Source organism: Cupressus sempervirens, chromosome 4 (genome assembly GCF_028749045.1).
Source record: "Cupressus sempervirens isolate cs-2001-9-10 chromosome 4, ASM2874904v1, whole genome shotgun sequence".
Lineage (NCBI taxonomy): Eukaryota > Viridiplantae > Streptophyta > Pinopsida > Cupressales > Cupressaceae > Cupressus > Cupressus sempervirens.
In genome coordinates, this window is record NC_143121.1 from 410091301 (window position 1) to 410101258 (window position 9958).

Sequence of the window (9958 nt, forward strand, 5' to 3'; positions counted from 1 at the left end):
TCTATCAAATTTTTCTTCTACCTATGCTCCTGTCTAAGCAGTTCTTGTTGTTTCTTCCTTGCAATAGCATCCTAAAGTATGCCCATCTACTCAATGATGATGGTTACAAAATCAAACTTGGGAAACTCAATCACTTCATCCTAGTTCACATCAATAAATGATGTAACTTCCTCTACCTTAGATGTTCATGGATTCAACCTTGATGATTGTAGAGGAATAACTTCTATACTTTTCCTATTAAGAGATTAACTTGGAGAAGTAGCAAATTATGGAAAATTCACCAATGTTTGTATTTCTATTTGCTCCTTAGGTTTTGTAGTCATATCTATCTCTTCAATCTTTTCTTTTGCACCTTGATCTTGTACTATAGGTACATGAGTACCTACTTGACCTATTGGAACTTGTGCTCCTTCATTCTTTTCTATTTCATCTTTATGCTCTCCAACTATCTCATCCTTGTCATTTTCATGTTCCTTTAGATTGATTGAGACTAGAGTACCTTGTACCAATGTACTAATAGTGGAAGTTATTGTCTCCTTACTTTGATATACCACAATAGGTAATGTAGGTTGTACAAATGTGAATTGAGGAGGGGTTGTAGATGTTACTTGTTTTTGTACTTCCTCCCATGCAAATCCCTTGTTTACCTTCTCAATTTCATCAAAACTCACTAGTATATGATTTTCACAAAGTTTAGCCTAGGTGGTGGATTATGCCAGTATCTTCTTCAAGTCTTCCTCTATAAGGGGATTGATGTTCTGAGTGTTAGTATAAAAAAAAAATTGATCTTTGCAGTATCACTTTTTGTATTCTCCTCATGTTGAAGAATGGCACTCGACACTAGTGTATCTTGTACACTCTATTATGTCTACTGCTCATCCTCAACTATGCCTATGTTTCTTCATGTGTCTCAGTGCCTTCCTCTTGTGTAACTATCTTAGTGTCAACTATAGTAACCTTAGTTGCTTTTTGATGTTCATATTAATCCTTACCTACCTCAATAGGTGCCTACTCAATTGCCTTGGGTGCTATTAGACCATATAGTGATTTCAAAATTTGAGTGGTCTTTTTTACAACTCAATATCATTCTATAGTATGTGGAATGCCCTGTACTTTAGTGAAAATTTTCTTGCATGCTTCTTTAGTGCCTTAGACATTATCACCCTATCCAATTCTGGCATCACTTGTGTAAGTGTAGTTCCTCTGATTTGTCTTTCTATATTGAGACTATATTGCCACTTCTACTCAAGTTTATTAGATAATTCCTTTGGTATAGATTTAGAAATCTCAATTGGAGTTTGCTTGAATCTTACCATGATGGCATATATTAACTCCTCCACTTGGTTCATATCAACTTTTCCAAGATTGTCAAACTTAATATGTACAAGACTAGATAAATTGACATTATTCCTTATATCTTCACATGTGTTGTCCAAATCCAAAGAAGGATGATGACTTGCCACTTTGAATTGGCTATTATCATTAGATTTAGCTAGAGCTATGTATTTCTCCTTGGTCTCTTCTTAGGCTCCTCTTCCTTGCTAGCTGATCTAGCCCTCTTCTCTTTTGGTTTATCTACTTCTTGAGCCTTTTTAGTAGTAGCCCTTGTGCTTTCTCTAGTAAAGGGAGCTATAGTCTTAGATTTTGCAACCTTTCTTGGTTTTCTAGAAGCTAGGGTCTTAGCTTTCCTCTTCTTTCACTCAGGTGCTTCACTAGCTTCTTCTTCCTTGACACCCTCTTCAATTTCTACTTCTTATACTTGATCTTCTCCATGAACATGAGTTAAGGCCAATGGTGCTTGAGTAGGAATATATTCATCATCATTAGCATCATATTCTTCATCATCATCATGTACTCCTTCACCAAATTTCTCTTTAAGTTTCTTCACAATCTTGTTCTTCTTCCAGATGAATGTGGCATTCTTCAAATTCATTTTTATCTTAGATTTTTCCACATCATAGTTCCTAAAGGCACTAGTCTTAGCATATATATCTTCTACAATTAATGTCATTATTGCTGTAAAGGCCTCATCCACATTGATTTAATAGCCTAGTGGCCTTAGCTGCCTTACTCTTGGAATTGCAACTTGGACATATGTAAAATTAGTGCCAACTAGAAAGAAAACATCATTGAAATGTTTCTCAACTAGTAAAATTTTTATCCTTAATCTTTCCTTCATTGACTACTTGAAATATTCAAAGTATCTAGTCATAACTGACTCAAAGTTGTTTCCAAGCTGCTTAATAAATTCACATATCTACACTGCAATAGATCTATTTTTTTCCCATGCAACTTTACCAAATGTAGGGAATGCATTTTGTACATAAAATAATATATGTAAAATAATTGAGCCAAATTTACATTATGCACTTTTGGTCTTCCTTATTGCTTCCAAATTTTCTGGCAACTATTACATATGCAACTTGGCAAGGTCATATGTATGATCCTTCTTCACTATCTTATAACCCATTTCAAAAATAATACATGGTACACTATTGAGCCTACTAGATTGATAGAATTTATGTGCTATAATCTTCACTACAAAAGTAATTAGTAGATCTAATATTATATCATTTGTCATACCTTGTTTATTCCACACTACCCTCGTATTCTTCTCAATGACCTCTTTAAATTCAATCCTCATAGTTTTAGATCGGTCAAGTTTTGGATACCCTATTAGTCTATGTAAAATTTTATTTTTCATTTTCATTGATCCATTATCCAACCATATAGAACTATCATGAATTCTACTTAGAACTATCTTTATCCATTCATTTTTTAAGACATTGGGGAAATATAGGGCATGGGTCAACCCTTTTCTCTCTACAATTTTGAATTCTTCTTTCAATGCTCCATTTTCACACAATTTCCCATAGGTTTCCCTAATCTCCATGTCTCCTATGCTACTCAATTTTCATGTGTAGCAATATCTCACATCTTGAATCATCAAAACTCAAGGTGGTATCATCGATAATGCACCAACTGGATCTTGCTTGTAAGCAATATCAATAATGGTTCTAAAATTAGGTTTTCTTATCACATTGCTTACCAATTCCACATTCAAAACTTCTTTACCCTCTTTAACCTTAGGAGCTTAAGAACTAGATGCCATTATGTAAACTAGGGTTTGCAAAAATTCAAATTGCATAGCTTGACACACCATAAATACCTTTGAAAATATACTACGATAGTGTCAAGTAACTATTGAATCCTTCTTTCAAACATTAGGAATGATTTCTTAAATTTACCTTTTTCTCTTCATGCTCTCCTTCAAATTTGAATGATGTCAAATGAGTAGAAATTGATCAGATAGACCTTAAGACCTCACATTTAATGCTAAGTGCTTACACAACTACAAGCTTGGCATCAATAGAGATTTTGACTCACTTAGTTTCCATGAAGTTTACTTTTCCACTTAGAAACCACTACAGGCTTGGTCAATACTGTCACTTATGATAGCTTAGCATCAACTAACATTTCACTTGGCAACCATTGTGAAACTTTTCATGCTCGACGGTAACATGAAAACTGATAAAACTTAAAGATTTCTTTTGGATTCTTAACAACACTTTGCATATTTCTTCATGCCAATATAATCTATTCAAAAATAATTCCTTGGAACTGATGTATAGTATATATTTTAAATATTAGTCCAACACATGCCTCTTGATTGCTTAATTGGAGGTGGTGTGATCAGCTGACCCATTGGGTGAAGTGATCCCATCTGAACTTGATGTGCTACAATATTCCTTTCTCTTCCATGTCTTGTTCATCTAATCTCTAACATTCTCAACATCTACCTTTCATTTTCCTTTGTTGAATTCATTGCTTGGTGCCTTTGACTTTGCTAGAAACTTTCTACTTATGCGACTAGTCTTCAAATAACTAAAATATGTAGTTTGACTCAACCATCTTTTGTAGTCACTTCTAAAATGTGTTATTATGCAATTTTTAGCAACATGTCCATACTCTTGACAATAGTAACAACTATACCTAGTATTATAATCCCAATTATAAGAATTTTCATTATGCTTTACCTTTGTCCACTCATTTGATGACCATTTAGGCTTGGATTTGTGTTAGGATTAAACTTAGAAAGAAATAACAGTTACATGAAAATAACCAATATAAGAAAATAATAGATTGCACATAAGAGAACACAAGACACCAAGACTTAACATGGTTCACCCAATCTGTAGATCATGTCCACCAATAGAAAGTCCAATATTATTATTATCTAGTGATTACAACTTGATTACATTTTGTAATCCCTTATAGCTTAATACCATCGCAAGAACCAATTTTTGCATCATAGCTTATAAAAATCCCTAACTCTAAGCCCTCTTTATACAATCTTTTCTTGTTTCTTACAAAATTAGAGCTAGAATAATAGAAAAACAATGGCCAATGAGTTTTATAATATAAGGGCATTTTTGGCTTTGGGGGCACTACTCCTGAAAACCCCTAAACATTCACTAGGGTGGATGGTATTTTTTGTTGCGATTTTTGTAGATCATGAGAAATTGCTAGAACACAAGCTTTTGGAGTATCATCCAACACTACATAATCATTTTCTTTCTTCTCATGTAGCTGCAATAGATCTTTGTACAACACTTTCTCATTGAATATGACATCCCTGCTTCTTACAATTTTATGATTTTGAAAATCCCAAAGCCTATAACAAAATTCATCAATGCCATATCCAAAAAATACACATTTCTTTGACTTAACTTCCAGCTTGGTTCTATTTTTAGAATCTATATGAGCAAATGATTCACAACCAAAGGTTCTGAGAAAAGAATACCCACCTTCTTACCAGTACATTCTTCCTCTAGAATACCACAACCCAAAGGAGTAGAGGGACCTTTATTAATAAAATATACAATAGTATTGACAGCCTCCACATACATGTTCAAGGGAAACCCAACATGCAACCTCATTCTTTTTGAAAGCTCCATTATAGTCTTGTTCATGTGTTTAGCCACTCCATTTTCCTATGGAGTCCATGGAACAATTTTCTATCTATGAATACCATTAGAGGAGCAATAATCTTCAAATTCATGATTGTAATACTCACCACCATTATCAGATCTGAGATATTTTAATTTCTTATTAGTCTCATTTTCAACCAAGCATTTCCATTTCTTAAATGTTTGAAATACATCAGATTTCTTTCTAAGTAAATAAACCCATACTTTTCTAGTTGCATCATCAATAAATGTAACATAATAATGAAAGTCACCAAGGGAAGATACTTGAGCTAGTCCCCATACATCTATATGCACAAGGTCTAATTTATCACTTTTATTTTCCTTCCTAGTCTTCACAAAACTCACTCTCTTTTGTTTTCAATTCACATAACTTTCACAGAAATCCATATTAACAAATTTCAGACCTTGTAAAACTTTCTTTGAATAAAATACTTTCATACCTTTCTCACTCATGTGGTCAAGTATTTTTTCCCACACCATTGTATCAAAATCTACAACAACAATGTGTTCTCCCTGCTAAACTATAGCAACTATTCTTGAAAATTTATTTTTCTCTTAAAAAATCAAAGTAGAGAGAACAATATGACCTATACAAAGATACACGGTGCCTCCTTTCCCGCCTTTTTCTACTACAAGGGAACCTTTTGAAACCTTCCAATTTTTATCATTAAAAGTAACTACACAAACCTCATCATTGAGTTGCCCTGCTGAAATTAAATTCCTACACAACTTTGGAACATATCTTAGGTCATGTAGTAGCCAATGATTCTAATTCAACAACTTAATCTTAACCTTTCCCTTTCCAACAATATGATAGGGTTCATTACCCCCCAAATAAACAAGCCCAAAATCCCCTTGGACATAATTAATGAAATAACCTCTATGAGGTGTAGCATGAAATTAAGCACTAGAATCTAAAACCCATGAATCATCAACACTTTCTAAAGATAGAAGCAAAACATCCTCTTCAGATTTGTTACATACCATATTTTCCTACTTGTTCCCTTCTAGTTTATCTCCTTCATTGTTCTTTCAAGTCCAACAATATTTCTTTTTATGCCCTATTTTACCACAATACAAAAAATCTCTCAGTCCTCTAGATTGAGACCTCTTTCCCTTTGACTTTCCTCTGGATTTCTCACAACTTCTAGAATTATTTCCTCTCTGTCATTCTAGCTCCGCTTTGTGCATTCAAAGAACTTTCTAATATAGATCCACCTAAGGTTTTCCTATGAGTTTCCTCCCTCAAAATAACATTTATCACTTTATATTTTAGGGTATTAGATCTAGAAACAAAATTACTCACAACCATTACCAAGCTATTCCAACTTTCAGGCAAAGAACACAAATAAAGAGAGCCCTAATTTCTTCATCAAAATTAATATCCATAGAAGATAAATAACTAGTAATAGTATTAAACTAATTTAAATGATTTGCAATAGATCCACATTTTGTCATCTTTATATTAAATAAATTCTTCAGAAATACCTTGTTTGAAGCAGAGGGCTTTTCGTACAGTTTTGCTAGGGTTTCCATCAACTCTTCCATTGTCTTGACTTTTGTAATGTTAAATGTCACTAATGGTGTCAAGCATAATTAAATGCTTCCAAATATATTTTTTCCTAAAATCTCCCACTTTTCATTTGTCATAGTTCCCTAGTTTTTAGTTTTTCCTTCCGATGGCCTCCATTAATCCTTCTGATAGAGATAGTCCTCCATTTGCATCCTCCATAACTGAAAGTTTTGCCCATTAAACTTGTCAAACCTTGTTTTCTATTGCTCCCACTCAATCGTGAGACCTTCCTATAGAGGAATGGTAAAAAAATGATGATTGTGTGGCTCTGATACCACTTGTTAGGATTAACGTCAGACAGAAATAATAGTTACATGCAAATATAACCAATATCAAAAAATAATAGATCACACATAAGAGAACACAAGACACCAAGATTTAACATGGTTAACCCAATCCTTGGGCTACATCCACCAACAAAAAGTCCAATATTATTATTATCTAATGAGTATAACTTGATTACAATCCATAATCTCTTACATCTCAATACCACTACAAGAACCAATTTTCACATCACACCCTATGAAAATCTATAATCCTAAGCCCTTTTTATATAAGCTTTTTTTATTACTTGCAAAATTAGGGCTAGAATAATAGAAAAATAGTAGCTAATGCCTTTTACAATATAAGGGTATTTTTGGCTTTTCGGGCTCTACCCCAAAAAACCCCATAGGGGTTTTTCCCCATGATCCCACCCAATACTATGATAAGGAGCACACTTGGAGTACTACCCCTTGATCTAGACCTAGTCTTGGGGGCACTACCTCCAAAACCCTATAGAAATAATTTGGAGGGAAATTGCACCAATAAACCTTTGAGTCTAATTAGGCTCCACATAACAACAATTTGCACTTGTATGTTCTATGTCCATACTTTTGAAAATTATAGCAGTATCCTTGAAATCTTTGTGTGCTTATGGTCTTGGTTCTACATTAATGTGCCTGTAACACCCTGCCAAGGGATCCAAAGAATTAACCTAAAGTTTCACTAAGTTTGGTAGCATTTTTTTTTTGAAACATGAAAGTACCATTCATAACATAGTAGCAAAAGCAACAACATCATTTAACTGAAAGTAAACATAAACATACATAACAGGTTACATTCTTCAAGGATACCTTAACGTTGAATTACATCTAAATCAATTAATATTAATGATTCCATCTATTACTACATCCACATAAAATAATAATGAAAATTCCAATGATCAAACATTACATTTCTGAATGCTCAATCATCCACTATACATGCCACAGGGTATGAAAGGCTTAAAAGAATATACATGTGTGAAAATAAAGTACATCATCATCCTTATTCTAGTCCATGATGCAATAAAGTATATGTAATCACATGACATACATGATACATAATCATAAAGGATATAAACATCCATCATAAAGATAACCATTTATCACAAATATAATTAACTAAGTGCACGATTCCTCCCAACTATAAATAGCATCATTAGACCATCATGGGCCCTAGCCATCCTTCCGTGTGTAACATTCTATGGTTTATAACCATGGTTGGGTTAATAAAAATTGAGATCAAAAGACATCATCATGAAATCACAATCATAACCCCCGAGCCTCTGGTAGACATCATATAACTGGTAAACAAACTAGTCAACCCAAAAACCCAAAACAAGGAGCATAGAGAAAACACAAAATGCAAGCACAAGTTTGGGTTCATTAAAATCTTATAATTGAATTAAGTGTGGAGGTCTCAATTTTTTATTTTCAAATTTAGATATTGAGTGGAGAAATTTATACACTTTACCTAACCCATGTATTTGTTTGATAGATAAAATAATTCTCCCCAAAACCCATTAAATCAACATTTAAAATGCTTCTAAGAGTATACAATATTTGAAAAAGACCCCCCCATCGTGTTCCAATAGAACATATAGAAAATTCAATGTAAACAAATACAATTTATCCTCATTTATCTATTATTTAGAACTAATTAAATTAGATTTATATTATCAAACTAAAATATTATAAAATGATTAATAATCTATTAATAAAATTTTTATTTATAATATAATAATTAATATTTAAAACATATCTAATAATTAACATTTAAAAGTTATTATTATTAAATAATGTCGATACCTAACAAATTCAAAATATCACCAATCTCATATAACATTATTATAATTTAAAAAAAAAACATAACATAATTTAACCCCCCCACGGCATGCAAGTTATATTGGGCAATATATAAAAAAAAAAGTATTTAAATGCTGACGTCTTTGCCTTTAAAAAGGCCATGTGGCCCTGCCTGCCATCGTAGGGCCTGCGACGGTTGTCGCAGTACCTACAATTGCAAGTATGGTGCCATGGCCTGACGGTATTAAGCATGGGGTATGGGGTGAGAAATATCCTGCCCCTCCCATAATTTTAATATAATTTTGTTTTATAACATTTTCTCAATGTGGATCATGATTCAGACTTTTAATAGATATTCTTTTCACTGCATTTTTTGACAAACATATATATATATATAGACACACACACACACACACACACACACACACACACACACACACACACACACACACACATATACATACATATATACATACATATATACATACATATATATACATACATTTATATACATATGTATATATATACATACATATATATATACATATGTATATATATACATATGTATATATGTATGTATACATACATATATATATATATACATACATATATATATATATATATATACATACATATATATATATATATACATACATATATATATATACATACATATATATATATATACATATATATACATATATATATATATATATATATATATATATATATATATATATATGTATGTATATATATATATGTATGTATATATATGTATGTATCTATATTTACATATGTACATATATATATATATGTTTTTTTTTTAAAAAGATAATGTATACAAAATTTTTGAACAAGAAGGGCTTTTCAATTCGATGAATTGAGAATTTTTCCTAAATGGTGATTGTTCTCTAAATTTACCCATTAATTCTTTTAAATAGGTTTGTTCGTACGCATCTGAAAACCCTAGCCCCATAGTTTTCTCAGATCCATGCATATGAAAATTTCTTTAACTACCCATGACAAAATGCATACAACCAAGATATGAAAATCTTCAGAAAGCATTCAAAAGACACGAAGAAGACAGGAAGTGTAAGGAGCAAAATATCATATGCCAAAATCACAAGTGTCTACCTAGAAACTAATGCTAAATCACTTCTCCTTAGAATTCTTAGAGCAAGCTCATTCCTTCTCCAATGTTCCTGATCCTCCAAACATGCTCTTCGAGCTTCTAGGAGTGCCTGAATATAAAGAACTCTCAGGAAGCACCTAGAATGTCTCTAGAA